The following is an 11,679-nucleotide window of genomic DNA, read 5'->3' on the forward strand; positions in this document are numbered from 1 at the left end:
TCTACACTACTATTCTTCTCTATATGGTACAGATCTAAAGAATCCTCAGTAGTGTACAACTCGGGCTGCTCCTCCACTAACTCATGTGCAATGTCTACATGAAAGCAGTCCATGTCTCCTGCTGGACCCATCGCGGCATTGAAAATATTCAGCTTGACTTTCCGATTGTCGAACGAGAGATCCATGGCTCCGGTTCTACAATTGATGCACGCATTGGCAGTCGCCAAGAATGGTCTGCCTAAAATGATCGGAGTCTGGTGCTGGCTGTCTACTCCTTCCATATCAAGAATAATGAAATCGACTGGAAAATAAAAGTCATCCACCTTAACTAGCACGTCCTCCAAGACACCTCTCGGTACCTTGACGGAACAATCTGCCAGCTGCAGTATAATCGGAGTCGATCTCATCTCTTCTAGCCCGAAAGAATCAAAGAAATATCCGGGCAGAATGTTCACGCTTGCTCCAAGATCGAGCAATGCGCGTTCTATCCGGATGTTCCCTATAGTACACGCAATGATAGGGGCTCCAAGGTCCTTGAGCTTTGGTGGTGTCTGATGCTGAAGTACTGAACTCACCTGCTCAGTCAGATGGACCCTGTTAGGAACTCTCTCTCTCTAGATTTACGCTTCTGCGTACATAGTTCCTTCAGAAATTTGGCATATGCCGGCACCTGCTGAATAGCATCGAGCAAAGGTAGGTTGATATGCACATGCTTGAAGATGTCAAGCATGTCCTGGATCTTCGCACCTTGCTTTCCTCTATATCCGGGAGACTCTAATGCTTTGGGATAGGGTGGTGGGGGAATATACTCTGCTGGCTCCTCCTCTTTGTGAGAAGGCTCACTCCTATCCTTCTTCTTCTCTGAGGATGAAGATAATGATGATGATGAAGATGATGATGGGGATGGGGATGATGGCTGAGCCGACGTAGGTGAAACAATGGTCTCTGGCTCCTCTATCCTCTCGGCGTGATACTCACGTCCACTCCTCAGGGCCATAACCGATTTGGCCTGCTGCTGTGTCTCAGTATGAAATAGGCCTCCAGTTATTTGGTCCTTACCCTTCGGGTTCATGACAGCCTGACTAGGCAATGTACCCTCGGGTCACCTACTAATAGCCTCAGCTAATTGTCCCATTTGCGACTCTAACTTCGTAATGGACTGCGTATGTGAGCTCAATATCTGGCTACACTTCTCGAAGGTGTTCTGATTAGAGGTTTTCACCTCTTGGAATGCCTGGAGAAGTCTCTCATCAAAAGATGTCTGCGGGGCAGACTCCTGCTGAATCGGGGGAGTGACAGAAGAAGAAGAAGACTGAGAATAGTTTGGTCTTTGAAATGACTGAGTAAAAGATGGCTGCCGAACTGGCTGAGAGGGTGTAGGCATCTGTGTGGAAGACTGTGGATTCTTCCATGAAAAATTGGGATGGTTACGCCAACCCGGATTATATGTCAATGAAAATGGGTTATTTGGGGGTCTGACGTAACCCTGAGCTGCCTGAACTTGTTCTTGAACAAATTCAGGGTACTGAGCTGCCGAAGGGCACTCAGTGATCTCGTGTGCCGGACTGGCACAAAGAGTACACACCTGCTGTGTAGTGGATGGTCCTGAGAGAAGTTGGTCCAGCTTCTGAGCAATCATGTCTACCTTGCACTGTAGTGCAGTAGATGGACCAATCTCAAGAACACCAGCTTTCTTCTGAATGCTGGGTGTGGCTCTATCTGAATGAGAGCTCGAAGCATGGTGGAGAGAATTCTCGGCCAATGTATCAAATAGCCTTCAGGCTTCGTCCTCGCTCTTCAGCATGAATGTCCCTCCACATGAAGAGTCGATCATCTGACGATTCTTGTCAGACAATCCATCGTAGAAGCTCTGCACCAGTTGCCATTTCGGCACCTGATGATGGGGACATTTCCTGAGGAGATCCTTCATTCTCTCCCAGGTCTCATGAAAGCGCTCACCATCTAGCTCTGAAAAGCTAGTGATGGCTCTACGATATTGGTTCGTACGACCAATGGGAAAATATTTCCGAAGAAACTCCTGTTGCAATTGATCCCATGACTCTATTTCTACAGAATCTAAGGACTTTAGCCAATACTTGGCTTTGTCGAGTCAACCTCAACGCATCATCATCGAAATTCTGTATCTTAACTGTAGAACAGATTTCGAGAAATTGATCTAAATGTCGGTAGGGATCCTCATGACTAAGGCCATAAAAGGATGGAAGCATCTGAATAATGCTGGCCTTAATCTCATAATGCGGCGCTCCTACATCGGGTCTCCGAATGCAGGATGCCTGAACATAATCTGTGGGAATGAAGTATTCCCGCAGAGGGCGTGAATGAACTGGGGGTGGAGATGGAGGATCCATGTCAGCCATTGTTGCCAAACTTCGATGTGAATGTAAAATTCTCTATGGGTTGTCAACAAATGGGTGTAATGGGGTTCCTAGACCTCGTCGCCCCTGCATACACTGCTACTAAGACCAGATGTAAGCAAACGACCTAAATCTAAAAATAAAAAATAAACTAACACAGGTACTAAAATGTAAATAACACAAAATAGATAACTACTAAACAAATATGCTAAACTAATTATGTCAGAATGATCTAACTAAGTAAATGAAATAACAAATTAAACTACTCTAAAGTACTGAAAAGATAAATACAGGAAATCACAAACTAAGTTTTTTTAAAACCCACCTGTCTAATCGCTCCTTGCAGAATGAATTTCAAGTGAATCCTAGAAAGAACAGAACGTGAATCCTATATTTACTAACTATGTTAATCCTATATTCACTTACTAATCCTACTAACTAAAAATAAAACAACTAATTACTAACTAAAACAAATTAATAAATCAAACTCTAAGAAATAAAGTAATTAATTCGCCATTCCACGGCAACGGCGCCAAAATTTGGTTGATATTTTGAAATGATCTTTTTAAAACAATTATTTTCAATAAAACTTTGGAAAATCGTCAACCAAAAATATAAAAAATCGACTTTCCACAAAGTGGTAAGTACGGGTTGAATCCTCAGGGAACGGGAATTACTCACAATATGTCTAGAAAATTTGATTTATTAATCACAAATATCAATCTACAATTATAAAGTTAATACAACTACAATTAATCACTAAAATGAAAATGAAAAAGAAAAACAATTAAATCTTCTGCTCCACACCAAGGGTATTTCTGTTTTTTCGCCAATTAAAGAATCTTCGCACTTGGACAATAACCCTGGAAATCAAATATGCTTTTCAACCTAAAATTGCAGAAAAATACAGAGTTAGTATTCTATTGTAACAATGCAAACCATAACTACAACTAATTCTAGTTTTACGAAAATAATAAAACAAATGCTACTTATCAAACAATAATTAAATAAAATACTAAACTAAATCTAAAATTAACTAAATGACTTCTACTAATGCTGTAGGATGCTTATGCAACTCTTAAAATACAGAAACTAATGAAAACAGGTCTAAAATGCCGAAATTAAGAAAATTACGAAACTGCCCCAAACTAGTGTAAAATAGGATTCTGACAGGTTATCGGAAAACCACTGTTTGACAGAGCAAACGAGGTCCGATTTTCCCGAAATTTATTCTGTTCTGCAACTGACAGATTAAACAAACTGACAATTTTTACAGAATGAAAAAACAGTATCCGGAACTCCAGATATAAGCGTTTCAAATCTGCAAAAAATCAGGATATCGAAAGTCCTGTAATTTGAAATCCAGAAAAAGCGGTTTTCGCAAAACGCTTAAAAATCAGACCAAATCAACTCCGAATGAGCTGAAATTTTTTCTGTAGTCAAATAACATGTCAATAAAGTGAATAGAACAAAAATTTTTGGAAAACACAGAATGTTTGCACAGAAAATAATGCTGGTGTGACAAGGCAAAAATCAGGTTTTTATTTGAGTGCACTATTCACTTTATGAATCTATTTAAACACTATCAAATACAAATTACACCTAATACAATCTAAATGACACTGAATAACAGTGTATATGCAGATGACTAATACGAATGCGCTAAATGCACGATGAACAAAACACGATAAATAAATTATGACTAGAACTACGTTACCGAATAATGCAAATGCAACTATTCTACACAATAAAATGCAATCCGACTACTAAGTTAAATAATATCTAACTACCAATTCAAACAATTCCAAAACACATTTCACACATATGAAACAAATACGATATCCGTACACACACGGCTACACTAAAACTAAATTAGATAAATAAACTAATTAGTATAAAAATCAAAATAAATAATACTAAATGAAATTAATTTACTAAAGAACAAAGGCTAGGGTTAGGGTTCACTCGGTTGACTCAACGAAGCTTGGTTTTGACTTGGGTAGGTTCGAACTATGTTTGACTCGACTTGGACTAATGTGGACTCGGCTAGGTTTGGCTAAGGTTGGGTTGACTTGGCTAAGGTTGACTCGACCTCGGGTTGGTCTTGACTTTGACTTAGGGTAGGATTGGTCTTGACTTACCTTAAGTTAGTCAACTAAGGTTCGAGTTGACTCACTAGATTCGGCTTGGGTTGGTCTTAGTCTTGGACTTAGGCTAAACTCGGTTTTGGGTTGACTTTGTCAAATAAGATTGGTTGGGTTTAGGTGGGCTCGGACTAAGTTTGAATCACTAGGTTTGACTTAGATAGGGTTGGACTAAAGTTTGACTAGGGTTAGGTCTTGGTCTTAGACTCGACCTAGGTTTGAATTAGGGTTTGACTTGGGCTAGGGTTCAAGTTGACTTGGACACAAGGCACACCTAACCAAGTCAATCTAATTGACTAGGTTAGATTAGGTTCAATAGGTAGGGTCGGTTGACTCAAACTAAGGGTTGACTTGACTAGACTCAAGTGGGTTTAGACTAGGGTTGACTCGACCTAGGGTTAAGGTTGACTAGGTTAGGGTTAGACTAAAGTAGTAACCTCTTAATTCCTACAATTAATTCAAAGTTAACGATTTTAATGGAGAAGGTTGGAAAAGGAATGTAATAATTACCAATGTTTAAACTTTGAAATGCTTTGGATTCTCAAAAATCGCCCCATTTAAAGAGGGAGTTACACTCCTTAATTGCCGTTAATGCTCATTTTGGAAAAATGAAAAGGCCAATCTAGAAATCTACTATTTTTTGCTTTTCAAGATGGAATTAAAGTGCTTTTAATACTCTATGGAAATCGTGGAGCCTAGATTGGAATTTTTGTTTAATGTCAAAAACACTTTCCAAAGTTAAGGAGTAACTCCTTCTTTAATGCCCATTCAAAATTCAAATTTTCCTTAAATGCCTCACACGAATTTTGAAGAACCTCCTTTTTCCAAAATCGCCAACTTCAATTGGGCTACTTTCTAAACTAATAGAATTAAATCTACCTAGGAAATAAAAGAACTTAAATGGAAAATCGATTTCCTAAGAGTTAATGCTAACCTAATTCCCAAAACCTACTTAATTGACCCCTAAAAACTGCTAGGAGAGAAAACCCTAATACATTGAACCTAGACACCTTCCTAACTCAACTAATGGCAATTAAGACTTTCTAAAAAATTTGACCTAGAGCTCAATAGGAGCTCTAATGGCTGCCGCCCCACCTTGGGGAAGAAGAAGATCCACACAAAAATAAAAAAATAAAAATATAAATTAACAAAAAGCAATAAAACTAAATAACCACTATTTTGAAAAAACTAAATTAGAAAATAATAAAAAGGAATCCTAATTACCCAAAAGCAAACATGAATAGCACTATGCTGGAATTAAAAACATAAAGAAAAGAAAACTTGATTTTTTGTAATTTTTTTTTCAATAGACACAAGACACAAAAACACAAAATGATAAAAACGATTATCACAACACACTTTGCAACACTGTAAAATCAATAAAAGATGCAGACATGCAGTATGAAGTAGAAGATTACACGCACACCACGAGCAAACAAAATAAAAGAAATCGGCTAGATGAGATTCTAGCCGATTTTCACAATTTGAATAAAAATCTTTAAAAATCAAAGATACTCAAATCAAGCAATGATTCAACCCTCAATAGATCTACAAGAACTCACTGGAATCGGATCCATATAGGGTCTATTAACCCAGCTTTGCTGCTAAAATCCGAAATAAGAAAAAAATAAAGAGAAACCAAAATCGATTAGAATGGATCTAGCCGATTTATTGGTTTTTAATGAAAAACACCTTTGAATCTAGACCCAACACCCAAAATAACTCAAACTCATCTTTTTGAATGCTTTTTCAGTAGAAATAACATAAACACACACTTGGAGGAAGACAACCCAAATCGGCTAGAAGAACCTCTAGCCGATTTACACGTTTTTCTTGAAAAATGATGGAGATCGATACTCGAACATGCAAACAATGGAACAAACCTAGATCTAACGTGCTGGTCTATGCACGGATACTATTCTAAGGTTGAAACAATAAAAAAAATAAAAAAATAAAAGAAACACACAGAAATAATAAAAGAAAATCAACACACAATTCGGTTTTAGCTAGAAGAGAAGGAAGAAGAAGACCTACCTCTTGGAAGATCCGACGACCGGGGGGATGAAGAAGAGCGGACCGTGGCTGGAGATGGACGTCCTACACAGTTTGAGAATGCTGAACTTCACCAAAAAAATGGCACCTTTGCAGCTGCTACATGTTGGAGATCCACCGAAGATGGATTATGCGCCGATTCTCGATCGGAGGGGGTAGAAAGCCGGATGGAGGTAGGGCCGGCTCACCTTGTTGGTGTGTTTCGCACTCCCGCACAAGGTTAATGGTCTTCACCTCTGCTACACCTGCAAAAGTACAGAAAAATGGTGAAAAGACAGCAAGGAACAAGAAAGAAATGAAAAGAAAACACAAAGGGGATCGAAATATGCTTGGAAACCAAGCATAGGCGGGTCTTCAATGGCCAAAACGTGTAGGGGATGGAGGGGAAGGAGTTGCTGGAGTAGATTCACTGCAAGGGGCGTCCAAACACAGCCAAAGACGCCTAGGGTTCTTTAAAAAAAACTATTTATAGTTTTGACATTTTTCAGAAAGAAGGTTAAAAAAATAAAATTTGCTAGGCGCCACTTTCTACGGGGTTTTCAGAAAAACTTTTTGAAATGGATATGGATAGGCGTGTGGGTTGGGTTTTGGGCTTTCTAAGAGTTGATCTAAGGTCCAATTAACCTAATTGGGTCGGATATGGATCTCGAAATCCGTGCCCAAACACTGAAATAGCCATAATTCTCTCGTTTTAACTCCGATTTTTATGAAATTTGAACCATAGCCCCTTACTATCAAAACACCTCTAAACATGGGTTTAAAACCTTAAACTTGATACAAAATGCATGAAAAACTTGTTTACATGATGTGCATTTCATGCATCATCAAATAACACCATCTTCAGTTGCTCCCATGACAATACGACCTCCACCTTGGCTGGATCTGTAAGACCTGCGATTTTTCTAAGAAAAATTTAATTCATGATAAGAATTTTATATGTATTTTTTAGGGCATATATATATATATACATATATACGTACATCGTAATGATATTATACTGAATCCTTAAGTTTTTATTCAAAATGTATAGAAACATTTGAATTGATCTACGGAAGCGGATTTTCACCTGGGTATTCTGATTGAGCCCCGACGAAAATCAATCACGACCCTCATAAATCTGCAGATCCAACATTGTCATCTGGACCTATACATTCATTACAGTTCATAAACCGACCTATGCTCAGACAATTGAGATATTTGGGTTGATACGGTCAAGTATGCTCACCCGCGAGGTTGGACACTCGTTCACGTCGACCACGGTTGAGATCCACCATCTAAGTGTGTATCTTCACCCAATTATCCAACAAGTATGGCAACATATTTGTGCTACAAGGCATTGAATATGTGCATATGGGCATAATACTCCTTACCTTATTTGGAGAATCGAGCCCGCAAAATGGCGTTACTTCCTTCCCGGTTGGAGCTTCACGTAAGGTGAGGAAGAGAACTCCCACGTCAACAATGGTGGGCTTAGAGAAAGAAGAGAGAGAGAGAGAGAGAGTGAGGGAGAGCAAAATCATGGATTCACGATTTGCTAAGTGGGCTCCTCCCTATTTTAGCTTCTTCAAATTAGGTTTTTTTTTTCAAAACTTTTTTGAAAAAGTGAAAACCATCCCCTCATACACGATCTCTCAGGTTCCCTTCACTTCCCATGTTGCCCCTCCTCCTACAATGAACATTTGTTTTTCTAACTATTTTTTTTCATTTTTGATACCCTTCCTACTCTTGTGGTGAGGGCTCTCCTAAAAACGTGGAAAAAGGAAAAAACACATCCTCAGCTCTTAATATTTTCAGCAAGTGGTAACTTCCCACGTTACCACTTGCTCTTTGGATTGGCAAAAACGTAGGAGCTTTTGGCCCTATGTTTTCCCCTTTTTCGAAAAAAAAATTCAAGTCGACCAATGCAAACAAAAAAAGTTGTGTGCACTAGGGGGTTTCAAACCAAGGTCAGTCCCCAAAGGGACAACAAACCCCACCACTAGACCAATTTCTCATTTTGTTGCAAGTGGTGTGATTTTAATTCTCTTTAAACCTGTCTAGGCTTATTCTGGTTTCTTTGTCAAAAAGGAAAAACTTGTTTCTCCATAACACGCATGTGTGCACATTGGGTTTTGATCCTGCGTCAAATCCCACGAGGTAACAAGCCTCACAACTACACCACACTCTCTTTCGTTGCTTGTTTTGGCGGAATTAATTTATATAAGCCTTTGTTCGACGTTTTCCTTCTTAGCGGATTTTCCATTTCCAAATGGGTTATCACGATTCTTCTTACCTACCTACTAAATTTCATTTATTACGTTTTGGATCTCACACAAGGATCATGGGATATTTGAATCTATTGAGATTCCCTTACCAATCGGGTTGGATCTTCGAATCTCTCTGGAGTCTGAATCTGATTCCCAAATCGTATTTCCTTCATTTGACCCATGTGGTTCAATTTGAATCCAGTGGAAATTCATCGGACTTGACATAATCATATCTCTTTCCAAGAATTCTCAATTTTATTTATCTGAAAAATTCTTAAAATTTCTGAATTTTACACAGCAGGCTCGGCAGGCCTGGTTGACCAGGCCTGTCAGCTGCGGCCAAGTCTGGTCAGTCGACCAGACCAGCCCCCTTAAAACCCCGATATATATATATATACATACATACATATATATATATATATATATATATATATATATATATATATATATATATATATATATATATATATATATATATATATATATATATATATATATATATAATCGAAGTATGCAACTCTTATGCATTTTGAAAAGAAAAGAACAAAGACAAAATATGTACTTAACATGAAAAGACACACATATTCAGGTTCAGTGATGTCTGCACATGGATATTCAAATTTAAGCTGCATGCATGGGAAATGACATTGTTCAAATATGCATACGGATCCATAGTCGAAGTATGCAACTATTATGCATATGCCATACAACAATGCTTGCATATATAAATTTATACACAAGTAAGCATGCATATGCATATTTAATATAATGTATGCAGGTATGAGCAATGCTATATTCATATATGCATAGTATGCAGCTACAAGCACATCCAAGATCAAGTATGCGTCCATGAACATATTAAGATTTAAGTATGCTCATATTCATCAAGCTGCCAACACACTTATAAAAATGCTTATATAGATATGAATGCATAAACATGTTTCTTTCTCTTACAATGATCCAACATCCAAATGCTTCTATCGATAGGATATTCATGAAACATCAGAAATATCCTAAGACAAGCATATAACACGCTATATTTATCATGAAATAAATTCGGTTTTAGTATGAGAATGGACATGTACAAATCTTGATTTATTTATTTATATTTTTGCAAGACCTATAAAATAAAAAATACATTCATAAAAGAGGATCCATAAACCCTCATCCCTATATTTTAGAGTAAACATCTAGATCCACTCATTTTCCATGAATTTTTCTCAAAAACATTGAATGAAAATTGAATTCATGCTCTTTTACTTGTTTGAAACAAGAGAGAAACCCGTACCTTGATCGCGAATAAAAAAGAAAACAAGAACGATGGTGGAAAACGTCGGACGATCAAAGAAGGAGCCTCATTCTTCTTCTTCCTCTTCCTTCTCTTTCTATTTTTTTTTTTGAGGTTTATATATACTTCAAGGGGGATGACACCCCCCCCCTCCCCCCCTCGAGCTCATCTAGAAGAGGCTGGAGAGAGAAAACTCTCCTCATCTATGGATTCCTTTATCTCTTGAGTTTTTCGAAAATTTTGGACTCTTAAGTTGACTTTTTAAATTTTTATTTCAACTAGATTCTAAGTCTCTCAAACCTTCTTAAATCCTTTTAAGTGTGTTTAAGGGTTCTACTAAGAGTCCTACAATCAAGAATCTACTAATTTTTCTTCTATACTTAGCTAAATTTTTAAAAATCTCAAATTTAACTGTGTAAAAATATACGATATTACACAAAAAGATGTTGATCTTCGCTGGCCTTGCAACTCTTGCTCTCAGAAACTAAGGTTAGGGTTTTCTTTTGTTTAAAGATTTGTTTTTTTTTATAGATTTTATGATTTTTTGGGGCTTGTTATTACTATTCATTTTTTTTCTTCTTCTCTTTAGATTAATTTAAATTTTTTGTTGTAACTTTAGCACCTTTGTATATCAAGAGTCAAGATTCTGGAGACACTTGTTGAACTCATTTATGTTTTCTTTTGTTTAAAAAATATTCTTTTTTGTCAATACATATTTTATTTTAACTCTAAAACATTCTTTAAAATGAGATGTTCCTCTAGTAGGTTATATCATTTTGTTAGTATTGTGTTAGGGAATTAACAAATGTAATGTTCTTTTTTGAAAAAGTGAAAATCGTCCCCTCATAGACGATCTCTCAGGTTCCCTTCACTTCCCATGTTGCCCCTCCTCCTACAATGAACATTTGTTTTTCTAACTATTTTTTTTTTCATTTTTGGTACCCTTCCTACTCTTGTGGTGAGGGCTCTCCTAAAAACGTGGAAAAAGGGAAAAACACATCCTCAGTTCTTAATATTTTCAGCAAGTGGTAACTTTCCACGTTACCAGTTGCTCTTTGGATTGGCAAAAACGTAGGAACTTTTAGCCCTACGTTTTTCCCTTTTTCAAAAAAAAAAATTCAAGTCGACTTATGCAAACAAAAAAAGTTATGTGCACTAGGGGGGTTTCAAACCAAGGTAGGTAACAAGCCTCACCACTACACCACACTCTCTTTCGTTGCTTGTTTTGGCGGAATTAATTTATATAAGCCTTCGTTTGACATTTTCCTTCTTGGCGGATTTCCCGTTTTCAAATGGGTTCTCCCGATTCTTCTTACCTACCTACTAAAGTTCATTTATTACGTTTCGGATCTCACACAAGGATCATGGGATATTCGAATCTATTGAGATTCCCTTACAAATCGAGTTGGATCTTCGAATCTCCCTGGAGTCCGAATCTGATTCCCAAACCGTATTTCCTTCATTGGACCCATGTGGTTCAATTTGAATCCAGTGAAAATTCATCGGACTTGACATAATCATATCTCTTTCCAAGAATTCTCAATTTTATTTATCTGAAAAATTCTTAAAATTTC

The 11,679-nt window shown here is 37.5% G+C and overlaps 1 non-coding gene across 1 annotated transcript; it reads left to right on the top strand.

Annotated features, from left to right (window-relative positions):
- The first annotated feature begins 1,892 nt into the window (after window positions 1–1,892).
- Window positions 1,893–1,995, top strand: LOC149811942 (small nucleolar RNA R71). Its single transcript, XR_016428633.1, has one exon. It is a non-coding gene; the product is annotated as a small nucleolar RNA R71 (small nucleolar RNA).
- Window positions 1,996–11,679: the final 9,684 nt, after the last annotated feature.

The sequence above is a fragment of the Nuphar pumila genome, chromosome 17, assembly GCF_984573655.1.
Source record: "Nuphar pumila chromosome 17, dmNupPumi1.hap1.1, whole genome shotgun sequence".
Taxonomy (NCBI): Eukaryota; Viridiplantae; Streptophyta; class Magnoliopsida; order Nymphaeales; family Nymphaeaceae; genus Nuphar; species Nuphar pumila.